At 42.9% G+C, this 16957-nt stretch overlaps 1 long non-coding RNA gene across 1 annotated transcript; it reads left to right on the top strand.

The window, feature by feature from the left end:
- Positions 1-725: 725 nt before the first annotated feature.
- On the top strand, positions 726-4426 carry LOC103641044 (uncharacterized). Its single transcript, XR_560032.3, has 4 exons — positions 726-1381; positions 1467-1562; positions 3106-3676; positions 3788-4426. It is a non-coding gene; the product is annotated as an uncharacterized lncRNA (long non-coding RNA).
- The last annotated feature ends 12531 nt before the right edge of the window (positions 4427-16957 follow it).

Here is a 16957-nt window from a genome sequence, read left to right as displayed (position 1 = left end):
TATCGTGCCTGTCTCCATCTATCTAAATGTTCCTAATTTATTCTGAAAAAATCAGACTTTAGTAATTTTCGGAACCTCGAATCCAATATCGTTTGAGTTGAGCCATCGATGTCTTGCCCAAACTCTAATCCTTGAAATTGAATCCGGTTTCTTAAACTTCGTTTGAAATTCTTTCACGCTTGCGTTGCACGTGTCTCTCTGTGGCGCGTGGCAGGTGCTAACCGGTGTCTAGGCTGCGCACAGCCTCTCGCCCACGTGAACGTTGCGTGACATCGCTTCCAAAAGGATCACAATTTTGATGCCACATCGATCTCACGTATTTATTTCGCGGAATCTCGAGTCTGGTGTCTGTTTAAAATTTTAAGGATAAAGAGAATATGAATTCGGAAGCTCGACCCACTCTTACGATTTTTATCCCGAACAAATTAATTGGAACTCGACGATAAAAGTGATGCAAAATTAAATCGGGCCGAGATAACTATAACCGAACAGAGTATTCGTAATTAATCTGTTCCATTTTCTACAACTATGAAAATTTGTCTGATCCCAAAAATACCTACCATTGTTAGCGTAGTCCAAAAATGTTAAAATCTATATTGTTTTGGTGGGTCTGTTTATATCTCGCTCGGATTCAAATCCAAGATTTTTTTACTTATTTAGGTATTCTATTTGTTAAAGATTGGAGAAAGAAAATTCTAAATTCTCCATTATCCTCCCACCGCCCTAGCTTCTTCTTCCCTTATCCCCTTCGTACTTGCTCCCAGCCAAATCATTCACGTATCCATCTTCAAGCCAGCCGTCTCCTTATCCCTGCGACGCCGCTCACCTAGGCTCATCTTCCAGCCGCCCTCTCCACCCAGCAGCAGAGCACACCATCCTCTCCACTCGGATCCCCAAGCCCTCGCCTCCATCTCTTGCCACGACATCTGTCCCCTGCTCGAACCTCCACCCGGCCGCGTCCTCGCCGGTGGCCAGCGCCGCTGCATCGCCCTTCCTAGCGTCGGCCTTGGCACCGCTTCCCCGAGCGCCCTAGTCGAGCTCGCCCATCCTCTGCTCTAGCCCTTTCTCAACGCCGTCGCTGAGCTCGCCCCTCCCCTCAGCCATGGACACGACGACCTGCAACCCTTCTTGGTGGCCAAGCCCATCTTCCTGCTCGCGCCCCGTCTTTTTCCACCTCTGCGCGTATCAGCTCGTCCAACCCCCATGGTGTTTCCTCCCTCTCGGCTCCCTTGCTCCCTCCCCATGGCGTTCCCCCTGGATGTTGGTGATCTGTTCCCCACGGTGCAGGCAAATGTTCTTTCCCTCCCTGCAGCAGCACCTTGGTGGTTGTCGAGCAGCACATCGCACTTGCGCAGCCTAGGTCACGACGTTGTCCACCTCGGTGAGCCCCTTGTTGTCCCCGCTTTCTTGCATCCTTTGTATTCGTTGAAGGGACTGAATCGATAAGCTACTATCATTTCTCGCAGCTAACCATTGGTGTCATACCTCACGTGTCATGTGTTCGACGAAATGCCTAAACATGTAGTCTGTCGTCGTCGTATCCACAGTCAATTTTAGTCATGGTGAGCCGATTTACTTTTGTTGTTAGATGGTTTGTTGGTGAATTGAATATGTATTAGTCACGATGGTTCTCTTGTTCATAGCGTCAGTGTGTTGTGTGACGATTTCTAGATCTGTAGCCGTAGTTTTGTGCTAATTTCATATGTGTGTAGTATGGGAGAGATATTCGAGGTGTTTAATAACTTGGGGGCATAGTCCTAGCGTGACGCTCCTCATGTGTTCGGTGATACACGTAAACCAGACAGTGTCGTTGATTTCATCATCTCAAGTCAAATTTAGTTTTGGTGTGCCATGAAGTAATCTCCTGATCTATAAGGGTTTCCTGTGTACTGATCCTCCACAACCTTTAGGGAAGTATGGGTCGAAAGTGACTAAATTGGTTCTATATGTTATAAATGGTCTATCGGTGATGTGTAGGTTGGGTTTAATGTCTTAAGCAACTCACCGATAAGCTCTATTAATATTGATTACATTAAATGTATTGATTTTATGAAGCTGAAGTTCTGTCTTAGTCCTCATTGTCTTCTAATGTTTGGTTTAGTTCTAGATTGCTTATGACTTTATTTTAGTCCAGCCGAGTATGACTGCTCTTTCGTTTATTACACAAGTTCCTTAGTTAATTGCTAGGCAAGTGTGATGATATGTTGTGCTTGGTGAACGCATATGCATTGATATGATTGTGTTAATAAACCATGAAGGGTAGAGTTTTGGTTATGGATAAATTACTTATACAAAGAACATGTTAACACTTGCTGTTTGGACTGCAGGTATCGTTTTAGTTACATAGGTAATTAAGTGAAGTAAACCATGTTTTCTGTAAACGTGTTATATAGAAAAGTTATAGATAACTCTTTTATCTTGCTGGTGCTAAAATTTCATGACCATAGGTCTAGTAGTTTAAAAGATATGATTTTCTTAAGTCCAGTTTCAGAATCTGTCCAAATTCTGTACAGGTTTCGAAAATTGGATTGTTTGGCTAAGTTAAATTGAGAATCAGTCATTAGTAATTATAGGAGAATTGTAGTACTTTCCTTAAGCTTTCCAACAAATTTTGATCACCCTTTTTGGTGATCTATAAATTAAGTTACAACTGTTTGAGTTAGGATCTCTTAATCTGTCCCAATTTGGACAGCATAGCCTTTCTCATGTTTTCTGACCTTGATATATATTAAATTAACCTGGGACGTTCATAAATGAATTGTAGATAATTCTATTAGCTTTCTAAAAAGTCTAGGATCACCTGATTTGGATGTCTGAAACTCAGTTATGAATTCTTGATTGGTTGATTGGTAGTCTTGTGGTTTTAAGTGTGACGTAAGTACCTTGTAATTTTGTAATAAAGTTTAGGTTATAAATGCCTGTGTTTCATAAAAGTTGAGTATGATTAACTCCAAGTGTGTGATTGTTATGGGGTCAAAGTTAGCTAGTGTTTGCTCATAGGAATAGTGATGCTTTGCCTGAAGTGTTTTGTCCTCTTCAGTTAGTTTATCTATTTGGTGTTATTTATGTTTGTTCTCATTCATATGCATGATGCATATCATATAGGTACGCTAATGATCGAGATGCGACAGCCAGGGTCTAGGTTGACCCCAAGTGGTGCAAAGGATGGCCTACTTCGAGAGGCGATGTCGGCGGACCAATCTAGAAGATTGATGATCTCTACATAAAAATAGGATTACATTGATTCAAATCTGATCTGGTGTTTGGCATTTGTTTTCCCCCTACATTAGTTTCTCATTATTATATTTGTATAGATTCATATTCTTGAGACTAACCTAATCAGCATTCTTTACATAATAATATTATAAGGAGGATTAATTTCATATACAATACTATATATAATGAGATGAATCATTTGGCCTTAGATAGATAATTGGCAGCCTATCAAAAATTTCATAAGTGTAGAACAATTTTTTTGCCGTTAACATAGTGTATAACATTTGATGTCGTAATTTGTTTTGGAAGAAAATTTAATTTCAACATAGAATTTTTTTACCGATAGGTTTATGGTCTTTTAATATCTACAGGTTGTGGAAACTGAGATCATTGTAACTCAAATGAGAGCTTGGCACTTAGCATATAGATGCCACTAGAACCAATTTGGAATTACTGTGAGGTAATTTTATATCTTGTTTTGTAAGTTGGAGAATTAATAGCTAGCATATGCTTCCTTAATGATGTTTTCTTTTTCCATGCATCTTCATATTACCAAACCCTTTTCTTGTAGGAAAAACGGATATAGAGTGATAAAAGGCATTAATGTAAGTACTACATAAATGTACTACTTGTATTTTTCAATAATCAATGCTTCAAAAGTCTATATATATGCTGACTGGTGTCAGGGTTTTCCCATTATTGTAAGTTTGTTACAAGCAAGTGCTTTCCCTCACACAACTTCACCTTTTCTTTGCATGTTTATTACTTTTGTTTGCTGGTTTTGACTTACAGCGAATTGTGTATGCAACTACTGTGGCATATCAGTGACCTTCCGAGAAGATACAATGGCGTTTTTAGTAGTAACGCTGCTTGATTTCTATAGTTGGAGTCATCACACAGCTAACATTTGCACTTGAACTGTTTAGTGAAATGCTTAGGAGAAAGAGGCCAGCAAGAATGGAGTCATGGAACATCGGCAGAAGGAGTGCAGCAGCGGCAACCGATGTATCCCTTGAACAATCTGGTTTTGACAAGATGCAAATCAATCTAGTGTACACTGGATTCCACACTTGCAAAGATTGTTTGGCTAATTACAAGATTATCTCATTGTTTTGGTTTGGATTAAGAGTACACTTATGTATGAAATATTGATTGGTACTCATTTATATTATTTTTTATTATATTATTATTAAATATATATGTCTGTGTATTTCTCTTTCAAATTATTATAATGTGGAATCTCAAAAATTAATATAAATTGAAGAATATATAGTAATTTAAGTCAATTTGTTTAAATCTTATTAAGACGGATCTAAAAATGTCCAATATCGGCCTTCTAAATAAGAAGATTTCCAAAATGTCCAATATATGTCACCTAAATAAGACGGTTTTCATATCGAAAGTGTTTATTATTATAGAATATTTTAGACAGTTTATGATGAGGACATGGATGTGTTTCCCTCTGAGATACCCCTGGATTATCACCTGAGTTGCCTCCAGATTTTCGGGTTAGTTCCACCTTTAACATTTCAGATTTGAAACCATATATGGGTGACGAAGATGAGATCGATTCGAGGACGACTCCAATTCAAGAGGAGGAGGATGATGAGTACATCACTTCTATACATACAATAAATGGACCGATAACACAATCGCGTGCACGACAGCTAAATCTCCAGGTACGTTCTATCTTAGTCAATTGTGTTTTAGAGCTTACGCTTGGGGCCATGGATGTTTTGATGATTAGGAACTTTGGAGAATACCAGCAAGAACTTGGGAAAGGCCTAGGTGTTGAGGAGGAGCAGCAAGGGCGCCACAATAGGAAGGAGATCAAGTCCGACTCGGCTGCGACTCCATCTCAGGTTCCAGGACCAGTCTGCACTAAAATGGACGCCCAAGATGCATCCGGACTCCGATTGCGACGGACTTGATATGGTTGGAAAGATAAGGAGATTATCTAACCAACCCAACTGGTTCCACCCTGAAATTCGTCTGGAGTCAATGGGAATCATCGAAACAAGTCAGAGTTCAAATTCTGTTTTGGTGCTGCGACACCGTCTGTTGGGCCGTTGGCCCGTGTATCGCATCGGAGCCCATTAGGGGCGAGTCCATGGGTCAGGCACGCCCTAATACTCTATTTATTCAGCAGCCGTCGTCACATTAGGGTGGGTTTTGCTTAAGTTTAGATCTGTCGAGAATAGTCATCGTAGATCGGTTTGTGAGACCCCAACTTGTGAGCTTAATCATTCATCCGCAATATTCTAGATTGTGTTCTTTCTTGTTCTTGCTTGTGTCTTCGATTCGCAGGCAAGGATTAGCCTTCATGGCGAGGTCAATCACGCAGCGCACGTTTGATAACCAGAGGAGAAGTGGTGCTGCGATTGCGGGGTTCTAGTCGTGTTGATTGGAAGCCGGATCATCTGTGTGACATCTCCACCAAATCGATAGTTATCTTCACCTGACGGAAGATCGGGCACCCCCGTTCCTATCAAGTGGTATTCAGAGACTCAGGTATTACCGTCAGGCTTACCCTAGTTTAGTTTAGGTTTTTCATCCTATAACTCCAGATAATTGCCATACAAAAAAAATTCCGTTGTCCTATAACCCTGTTTAGCCTTGCAATTTCGTTTCAGATTGCTTTGTTGAATTTGTGTCCGTGTTCGAGTCTTGTTGCTGGTTTAGGTCGTGTCGTAATCGTAGTTCAATCGTTCCATCATTGTTATTTGTTTCCGCCGCTAGCCCATCCACCTTACCAGGATTACAAGTCGAGACACCACATTACTCGATTTGCCATCGCTAGCCGCCTTGTGTGAATTCTCGCCACGCTAGCCCTAGATTAGGTTGCAAGCTGCATTGCATTGCAACCCCTCCTTGTTTCTTCATTTGGCGCTTACCTATTGCTTATACCAGGGAGGTTTGTGCCCTGTGCTCTATAACCTCCGCTACGGTTCCTACCAATTTGTGCCCTTGAAAACCATAACTTGAGGTACCTTCCATAAAACGGGCATAACTTTTCGCTCGGTGCTCCGTTTGAGCTCAAATTTTTACAGCAGATTCCTGACTCCATTCTAGGGTGACCCAAACTCGCCTACGGCCTGTTTGGTTCGGTCAAAAAATTCAAAAAAAATCGGGAAGATAATTAAAAAAATTGTTTAAGTGTTTTCAGGAATTTTAGAGATCCTTTGTGATTTTCTCTAGGCCACAATACAACCCTGTTTCAAGTGAATTTTTTTGTGCTTCCATCAATTGTGATTTTGGATCAGTGATAAAAAATTCAGAATATTTCGAGCTCATTTGCTGGTACATTTTTGGAAACGCGCCTTTGATTTCTACTAGTGCTGAAAAATCTGCGCTATTTACAGAACTATCATTCTACTAGTTTGTTACTTTTATCTTGTTGTGCTTCGATAGGACACGTCTTTGCCAGCAATTGTGACTTGTGCTTTGGACACTTATTGAACTTCGCTAATCTGCACTCGATTTTTGCTAATCCTTGATATTAATTTTGGCCTCCCAAGCTCCACATACTATCTTCTGATCAATACAGATTTGACCTTGCAATCGCGGTTTCACTACCTCTTGGTAAGTATCATGAACCAGCCTCCGATTGTACCATCCTTTGCTTGTATTTCGTCAGACACTTTTAAGAGCTTGGTAAGATACATTAGAGCGTGTTCCTGTGTTCCACCTGAGAGGAGCGTGTAGTGAAATTATTAGGGATAACCGTCACCGCTTGTTTTCTGTTTTTGTGTTTCGATGGCAGGCGATGACGAGGAAGCAAGGATCCCTACAGACTTCGATGAATGTGTTAGCCGCCAAGATCTTGAGGCAAACAACAAGCTCCTGAAGGAGCAAATGGAGGAGATGGTCCACAAGTCAGTGCATGATGCCTTCATTGACATGAACCTTGGCAAGACTTATGGGAGGCTGGATCGACGATTGTCCCAGATCGTCGATAGACTTGCTATGTTGGAGACGCAACAACAAGCACCGCCACCACCACCTCCTCGTCCACGTCTTCCCGATGATGCGGTGTTTAATGAAGAAGGTAATTATGATGAAGCGGCCACCAGAGATTTGCGCCTACGTCGCCGTCTTCATCAAAACACAGAAGGTATGCCACACCGCCAACAAGGTAATAACAATCGTGCTCATGACGACCCTTATGCTAAGATTAAATTTTCTATACCATCTTTTTCGGGTCATTGTGATGCTGAGGGATATCTTGATTGGGAGATGACGATAGAACAGAAATTTGCTGCCCACCTTGTACCTGAACGACATCAAGTTAGACAAGCCACTAGTGAATTTAAAGATTTTGCTATTGTCTGGTGGACTGGTCTAGTTGGGGATGGTAGAGCACCTACGACTTGGGAAGATCTTAAGGTAGCTATGCGTGATAGATTTGTTTCCCCATCTTATCATAGAGAATTGCGTAAGAAATTGATGCGTTTAGAGCAAGGGAATAAATCTGTTCAAGATTATTATGCTGAGCTTCAGAAGGGATTGCAGCGTTGTGGGATAGTAGAGGGACATGAGGACGCTCTTTGCCGTTTTTATTCAGGTTTGTGGCGTGACATTCAGGACATTGTGGATTACAAAGAATTTAACACTGTCAACAAGTTGTTCCAGTTTGCTATGCTTGCAGAGAAGGAATTGCAGGGACGCCAACATCGACCTAGGGCTACTTTTGGCGCCTCCTCTGCATCACGGACGCACACACCTGCCTCGAGTCATACTCCCTCGACATCTGGTGCACATGTTGGTAACCTTCCTTTGCAGGTACCCGCCAAGAAACAGAATTCACCAGCACCTGCAGCACCTTCCAGTGGTCGTTCTTTGGGTATTGTTTGCCACCACTGTCATGAGATTGGTCACGTGAAGAAGGATTGCCCGAGTCAGCGAACATACATTGCTACGGATGATGGCTACATTAGTGCTTCCGATGGTGAGGGTGAAGATGATGACTCCAGTGATGTTGCTGCTAATGATGATGCCATGCTTGGTGCTGATGCTACGGCGAACCTTCGAAGCATCATGGTGCAGCGTGTTCTTAGTTCTCAGCCTGAATCATTAGAGAAGCAGCAACACCATAATTTGTTCCAGACTTTCTTCTCCATCGAGAATCGGCGTGCACGTGTTATTATTGATGGTGGAAGCTGCAATAATTTGGTGAGTTCAGATTTGGTCAAGAAGCTTGGCTTGACCACACGTCCACGCCCACATCCATACCACATTCAGTGGATCAATTCTTCAGGCAAGGTTAAGGTAACACACATGGTACGAGTGCATTTCTCCATTGGTATTTATTCTGATTATGCGGATTGCGATGTAGTACCTATGGAAGCTTGTTCTCTTTTGTTGGGTAGACCTTGGGAATATGATACTGATGAATGTCACCATGGTAGGAGTAATACATACACTTTTAGGCATAAAGATAAAAACATTACTTTGCTACCTTTGACTCTTACTGAAATTGTACAAGCTGATAAAGATAGAGCTGCAAGTACCCATAAAGAACCAACTAATGAGACAGAAATTCAGCAACAAATTAAATTGAAAGCTCCTGTCATGCTTGCTACTACATCTGATCTTCTTGAAACTCATGCTACTGATGCTTGTTGCTATACCTTGGTTTGCAAAGATGCTTTCTTTTCTATTGACGATATTGGTAGCACTTTGCCTGCATCTGTGACTAACCTTTTGCAGTAGTTCCGAGACGTTTTCCCCTCTGAGTTACCTCCAGGACTTCCTCTCATTCGTGGGATTGAGCACCAGATTGATTTGATTCCTAGAGCGAGCTTGCCCAACCATGCTGCTGGACCATTTAATATTTCAGATTTAAAGCCATATTTGGAAAAAGAAGATGAGCTTGAGTCGAGGACGATTCCACTTCAAGAGGGGGAGGATGATGAGGACATGGATGTGTTTCCCTCTGAGATACCCCATGGATTACCACCTGAGTTGCCTCCAGATTTTCGGGTTAGTTCCACCTTTAACATTTCAGATTTGAGACCATATATGGGTGACGAAGATGAGATCGAGTCGAGGACGACTCCAATTCAAGAGGAGGAGGATGATGAGGACATCACTTCTATACATACAATGAATGGACCGATAACACGATCGCGTGCACGACAGCTAAATCTCCAGGTACGTTCTACCCTAGTCAATTGTGTTTCAGAGCTTACGCTTGGGCCATGGATGTTTTGATGATTAGGAACTTTGGAGAGGACCAGCAAGGACTTGGGAAAGGCCTAGGTGTTGAGGAGGAGCAGCAAGGGCGCCACAACAGGAAGGAGATCAAGTCCGACTCGGCTGCGACTCCATCTCGGGTTCCAGGACCAGTCTGCACTAAAATGGACGCCCAAGATGCATCCGGACTCCGATTGCGACGTACTTGATATGGTTAGAAAGATAAGGAGATTATCTAACCAACCCAACTGGTTCCACCCTAAAATTCGTCCAGAGTCAACGGGAATCGTCGAAACAAGTCAGAGTTCAGATTCTGTTTTGGTGCTGCGACACCGTCTGTTGGGTCGTTGGCCAGTGTATTGCGTCGGAGCCCATTAGGGGAGAGTCCAGGGGTCACGCACGCCCTAATACTCTATTTATTCAGCAGTCGCCGTCACATTAGGGTGGGTTTTGCTTAAGTTTAGATCTGTGGAGAACAGTCGACGTAGATCGGTTTGTGAGACCCCAACTTGTGAGCTTAATCATTCATCCGCAATATTCTAGATTGTGTTCTTTCTTATTCTTGCTTGTGTCTTCGATTCGCAGGCAAGGATTAGCCTTCGTGGCGAGGTCAATCGCGCAGCGCACGGTTGATAACCAGAGGAGAAGTGGTGTTGCGATTGCGGGGTTTTAGTCGTGTTGATTGGAAGCCGGATCGTCTGTGTGACATCTCCACCAAATCGATAGTTATCTTCACCTGACGGAAGATCGGGCACCCCCTTTCCTATCAGTTTACTAAATAACTTGTGACTTAAAATGTTTGTATACTCGACGATTGTTTAGAAAAAGTTTCTTAAATAAAACATAATTCAAGACAGGTTATTGGACAAAATGAATTAAACAAATACCTTTTTAGACGGTTACAAACTAAAAAAACGTCTTATATAATATCATTTTAAGACGGTTTGCAACCGTCTTAAATGTGGGACATCTTTTGCGACTCCATCAAATTTGGACACTTAAGAAACGTCTTAATAAGTGAAAATTAACCGTCTCATATAACATGATCTGTAGTAGTGTAGGGACTCAATCAAATTGGAGCAAAGGACTTAGAGTGTGCTGGAAAATGGCGCACCGGACAGTGTCCGGTGTGCACCAGGCCAGCCAGCAGCAAACCAGCCACTCTCGGTTTTCATCCAGGCGCACTCCACTATAATTCATCGGACTGTCCGGTGAGCCAGTGGAGCAACGACTCCCTGCGCGCCAACGGTCGTCTGACACGATGAACAGTGATGAACAGTGCCGAGGCAGAAGTCAGAGGTCGGTGCAGCAAAAAGACAAGTGGCTCCAACGGTCAACTGCTCCAAACCCTAACGGACGCGCTGACGTGGCGCGTACCGGACAGTGAACAGTGACTATCCGGTGCGCCACTGGACTGTCCGGTGTGCTCATCGCCAGTAGACTTCACCAACGGCTAGGAAGTGGTTAGAGGCTATAAATACCCCCCCCAACCACCTCATTCAAAGTCATCCAAGCATTCTGAAGTTTCCATTCATTGCAAGAGCAAAGTCCAACACTCCAAGACACAATCAAAGCAATCAACCAACTCCAAGTTCCCAAAATTAACTCTAGTGCTTAAGAGCTTGTGAGAGGATCATTTGTGTTCTTTTGCTGCTCTTGTCGCTTGGATTGCCTTTCTTCCTTCCTCATTCTTTTTCTAAGTGCTTGTTAAGCTAAGCAAGAGACACCTAAGTGTATGGTGATCCTTGCGGTGTCTTAGTGACCCGTTTGATTAAGGAGAAGGCTCACTCGATCTAAGTGACCGTTTGGGAGAGGGCAAGGGTTGAAATAGACTCGGCCTTTGTGGCCTCCTCAACGGGGACTAGGTTCTTTGGGACCGAACCTCAGTAAAACAAATCACCGTATTCACTCGCTTTAATTCTCGCTTGATTTGTTTGCTCCCTTTCATCTCTCTAAAGTTTCCTTGCCAATATTGATTTGAGTTTGCTCCCAAACGTCATCCGCATCATTTGAGCAACTTGTGGCAAGAGAAACAATCTTTCGCCTCGAATTTAATTCTAACGCTAACCCCGGCCTTTAGTGTGTGATTAAGTTTATAAATTTCAGGTTTCACCTATTCACCCCCCCCCCTCTAGGCGACTTTCAACTTCACAAGGCTTCGTCATAAATTTGTTCGCAGATCTTCAAGATGTCATCATCTTTAGCCTTCTCTATATCCCTAGCGGAAATGGATTCGACTTCGACAGTAGCATCATTGGCTTGAGCTTCAGTATGTTTCACCTCAATCACGACCTGTGAAGTGGAAACTTTTTAACAAGGATTAGTAAAGCAGTTATTCGATACAACTTCATTGGAATTTTAAAAAACAGAAAGTTAAATACCTTCGCATTTATTTCTTTGAAGTTTTTTTTCTAATATCCACAGCCTTTTTGGCTGCTTGCCTTGACTATAACAACTTTTTGTAGTTAGCATGAACATAACACACGAAGGTAAAGCATAGAGCTGACGAAGCATGTACCTTTTCTCTGTTTTTTATGCATTCCTCAATGCTTAACTCTTTTCCACACCTTTTCCAAATCTCAGATAGAAATTTTTTCGACCATTTCGAAGCCTCGATAGTCAACCATCGGACATTGTCAGCAGAGACATTGAAATCGGGGTCTGTGCAGGTTTTCACGTGTTTGCACTCACCCTTTAGAAGAACTGAAGTAGTGCTTTGGGCACCTATCCAATCGCAGAAGTCTTGTCGATCCGAGAGGATGTCTTTGAATGCCTGAGTCTCCTTGAGTATCCAACGCATCAAACCTTCTAAGTCAAAATCTGAAAAATTTCTTACTTTGGACAAAGCTCCGGCAGCAGAGAAGGTCTTCAGCATCTCTCTATGGAATCTGTTGCCTAGAGTATGACATTTGGCCAATAAGAGAAGGTCTTCATGGACATCATCCATCTCACCTGCTAGTCGCCATCGACAAGTTCTCCAAATGGTGCCCGAGGGCTTTACGCACTTGCTAGTCGCCATCGACAAGTTATCCAAATGAATCAAGGCCCGACCCCTCGTCAACATCAGATCCGAGCAGGCAGTGGCATTCTTCACGAACATCATCCATCGCTTCGGGGTCCCCAACTCCATCGTCACGGACAACGGCACCCAATTCACATGAAAGAAGTTCCTGAGCTTCTGCAACGACCACCACATTCATGTGGACTGGTTAGTCGTGGCTCATCCGAGGACAAACGAGCAAGTAGAACGTGTCAACAACATGATTCTACAAGGCCTCAAGCCAAGGATCTTCAATGATCTAAACAAGCTCGGCAGACGATGCCTTACCAAACTCCCCTCGGTGTTTTGGAGTCTGAGGACAACCCTGAGCCGGGCCACGGGGTTCACGTCATTCTTCCTAGTCTATGGGGCCAAGGCCATCTTGCCCATGGACTTAGAGCATGGCTCCCCAAGGATATGAGCATACATTGAACACAACAATCAAGTCAACCATGAGGACTCACTCAACCAGCTAGAAGAGGCTCGGGACGAGGCACTCCTTCATTTGGCCACGTACCAGCAATCGCTCCGACGCTACTATGCAAGGCGTGTCAGACCTTGGGAGTCCCATGAGGGTGACATGGTGCTTCGGTTACGACAAGACAACTGGGGGTGTCACAAGCTCACTCCCCACTGAGAAGGGCCCTTCATCGTCGCCAAAGTACTAAAGTCAGGAACGTACAAACTCTGCAACGAGCAAGAAGTCTACGACAACACATGGAACATTAAACAACTACGCCGCTTCTACCCTTAGTGTCCCACACCCAAATTGTACTCAAACTTTCATAAATAATAAAGTTTGGCCTTCAAATGAGGCTCGGCCCTGACTTCAAAAACGAGCCTCCCTCGGGGGCTAGAAGGGAGGAACCCCTTCTGTGTCACTTTTTCTCGTAGTTTTTTCCTTAAAACGTGTTTTGTGTCCTTGCTCTAGTCGAAAAATGGAACCCTAAAGAACAAAAGACATCCTAATTACGAAGGATAGCTGGGCCGCGGGAACACCTACGCCTCAGGGATATGGTTTCCTCACTCACTATCCCCCTCCTAAAAAGGTAACTCGCGTTCCAATAGGAACTCCGCGGAAGGATAGAACGACGAGCACAGAACAATGGATAAAGTAACACAGCGAAATGCAAGAACGGTGCCAAAAACTAAGTGTTTGAAAGCGCGGTTTACACAAAACAACTTAACTTAATTTTTTACAAACCCCTTAGGGCAAATGAGAGGCCTGCGCGGCAGGAGGAAGCAGAGCGTCAACCTCGAGGGCGTCAGGAGGCACCGCAGCGGAGTAAGAACCGACAGGAGGGGACGACACTGGCGAAACCACCTCGTCTTCAAAGTGGATCGCCAACGCCGAGCCCGACCACTCGACAGTGTTAGTGAGCCTCTGCATTTCAGCCTTGACAAGGTCGCGCTCGTCTGATAGGACACAGCCTTTGCACACCCGCTCGAGATTAATCTCGAAGTGGGAGGTGACTACGGCTAACGCCCGCTTCACCCCGAGATGTACAGCCTCACGGAGTTCGCTCCACATGTAGCCACTCAAGGCCCGCATGCGGCTCCATAAGGGCTCATCCAGGGGAATGTCCGAGGTGCCAAGGTCTCGACCAAACTCTGCCACCGCATCGGACAAGTCCTTCATCTTTGCCCCCTTTACCTCGGTAAAAATATTGGCGGTGTCCACGGGAGTTTGCATCTCTACCTTTGCTCTTTTCCTTCCGCATTTACATTAAGTACTTAAGTTTCAATCTCTCCTTTCTAGTTAGAATATTTAGGATTAGAACTTAGGTTGCAAAACTCCTTTTGCGGTAGATATAGCAACAAGTAGTTAAAACCTAGTTTGCACAATCTAGTTTTCATTTTCTGGATAGGTTTTGTTCTAGGGATTAATTGTAGCCTAGTTTAGAGCAAAGTTTTTAGAAGTCCTAATACACCCCCCCCCCTCTTAGGCGTCACTATTTCCTATAAAAACGATAGAGTGACAGCTCAGAAACACGCTCAAATCTCTCTCAAACACTTTGAAGGTGTGATCGCAGAGTCTTGGAGTTGTAGTGTGCTCTTAGAATGTTTGGTGTTCTGGTAGGGGGTCCTAGGGGCCTCTTTGATAGCCCCAAGTGGCCAAGGAGTCGTTGCTCCTTCGTTTGGAAACTGAAGATTGCCTTCTATCCGTGAGTGCGCCAGACAGCCTCGGCTGCAACGGTCACCAGATCTGGTGATTGACGCCTTCCTTTTCGGGTGGGTGGCGCACCAGACTATACTGTGACCCCTCCCGACTGTTGGTGCGCTGACGTGGCGGTCAACTGATCGTTGCACGACCGAGTAGCGGTTGGGCGCCTGGCACACTGGACTATCTGGTGAATTATAGTCGGCGAGCCTGAACAAAAACCCAAGAATGGCCAGTTCGACTAGGTCAGGCACCGGAGTGTCTCGTTCTCATAGGACTGTCCGGTGCAGCCTAGACTGGCCCAGGTTTGGCTTTTTCGAGCCAAACTCCTTCACTTCATCTTGACTTTTTTAGAGAGGTTCCCTACGACTTATACAAACATAGTTAGAAACTAAAACAATTGACTAAGTGAGAGAACCATACCTTTTTCACCTCTTTTCAAAAGAATTTGCAATATGCCCAAACTCAAGCCCAAAAAGTGATTTTCTCTACAAAATGTGTTAGAGCCCAAACACAAGTACTAGAAAACATTGTAAAGGACCTATGCAATATATTTAAAAGTGCAAACCTCACACTTATACTATTTTCCACAAAGTTGCATATTTTGGATTCATGTTTGTGCTCTTTTGGACTTGATAGCTTCATTTGGCTTTATCTACACCTGTGTTCATGCTCATATGAAGAGTGTTAGTAAAAAGTGGTGTGTTGAGCATTTAATCACCAAAACAACTAGATATGGATCAAGGGCACATTTCTCTTTCAGTATTCCTTTCAATTTTACACTCTATAGAGGTCACACATCTTTACCCACAAATCGCATAAAAGTTTAAAGAACTTTGCACCTAGTTATGTTGTGTTGGTCAGGCACATAACCAGACTTCCAAGGTGTGATTGCATAGGAATGCTATGAGGTCTTTACAAAGTTCCAATAGTATGAGAAAACCCGCTATGGATTCAAGATAAGGTGGCATATATCATTCGGCAGTCTGAAAAGCCATCACGGCATAATCAGCTTCATCACTATACTTGAGCGACACTTTCTCGCTTGCCCCTAACCGGATAGGATTTTCACACACTAGCTTCCCTAATTAATTAGCCAAGACTAGAGCCATAATACTCCTTGTTGTTGCACTATTTTCCCGGGTGGTTCTGCATGTTCCAATTAAATAAAGTGGTCTTATCATGCATAATAAATAAATCAACAATAATAAATCATAATAAAACATGATCATGATTCATAAGTATCAATATCCTATAACCAAGTAGAGCAATATCAAATCTACCCAACAACAAGTAACCAGGTATAAATAAGGTCTAGGGAAAACAAATCTAGGTAATCTATTAGGTCCTATCAATTTAACATAACTATGCATGCATATGTGAGAACATAACAGTAAATAGTATTAGGTCAAACAACGTGATCAAGGACATAACTTTGCTTATTTGGTAAACTCCAGCTGCTCAGAGACTTCCAAGGTTGGGCTTCAAGTCCCTCTATCGAGGATTTTCCTCATGGTGAATTGATGGGGTGGGTCAGATTTAGGTGAGCTCGTGTTCTCACCGTGAGATAATACCCTACGCCCAATATTTTAGTGGCTATTGATCTGTTATGTTCTGGTCTGCGCTTTCGGTAGCTCCCCAACTCTCCTTATATAGTCCAAGGAGGTGGGCGATTACATGATATATCTAATCTGGTAACCTAGTCCTATGAGAATCCAACTCTCTTATCTGTTAGAATCCTATCTTATCTGCTTATGACTCTACCTTTATGTTGAGATATTGTCTTATCTATTTAGGACTCTAACTTGTGTCTCTTATTCCAACAACATTTTTTCCATATTTATACTTTTGGAGTCCTACTCATATTAGATATCTCAGTAATCATGATGATAGAGCCTAGGGACATTAATTCAATAAAAATTTTAAATCTAAATTCAAATTTTAGATGCAAATTTCAATTCACACAGGCAAAAATAATGCTCAAACATGTAGTGTACAAATAAAATATTTATTTTAAGAAAATATTATTTTAAATGTATAATCCATATAAAGTTTCTCCAATTTAAATAAATCTTAGAAGATCTTTTTATTTAAATTTAAAACTTGTATGTTACACACGAGTTGAAAGGAGGATTTTATTAAATATCTTGTTGCGATATTTCTAATTTGAATCGACTCTCCCTATGAGGCGTTGCGTACAAACAATCAAACATACATCAATACATCCAACTAGCTCACTTTATATCTAATTAATTAATGCATTATTGGCGACAGAGCCAGCCATTCTCGGGTCCGGTGGCAGTGGCTATCTACAAATGAAACTAGCTTATAGAGGGTGGTGCCTA

Source organism: Zea mays, chromosome 10 (genome assembly GCF_902167145.1).
Source record: "Zea mays cultivar B73 chromosome 10, Zm-B73-REFERENCE-NAM-5.0, whole genome shotgun sequence".
NCBI lineage: Eukaryota > Viridiplantae > Streptophyta > Magnoliopsida > Poales > Poaceae > Zea > Zea mays.
Note: the sequence above shows the minus strand (reverse complement) of the source record. Positions and strands in the feature narration are given on the sequence as shown.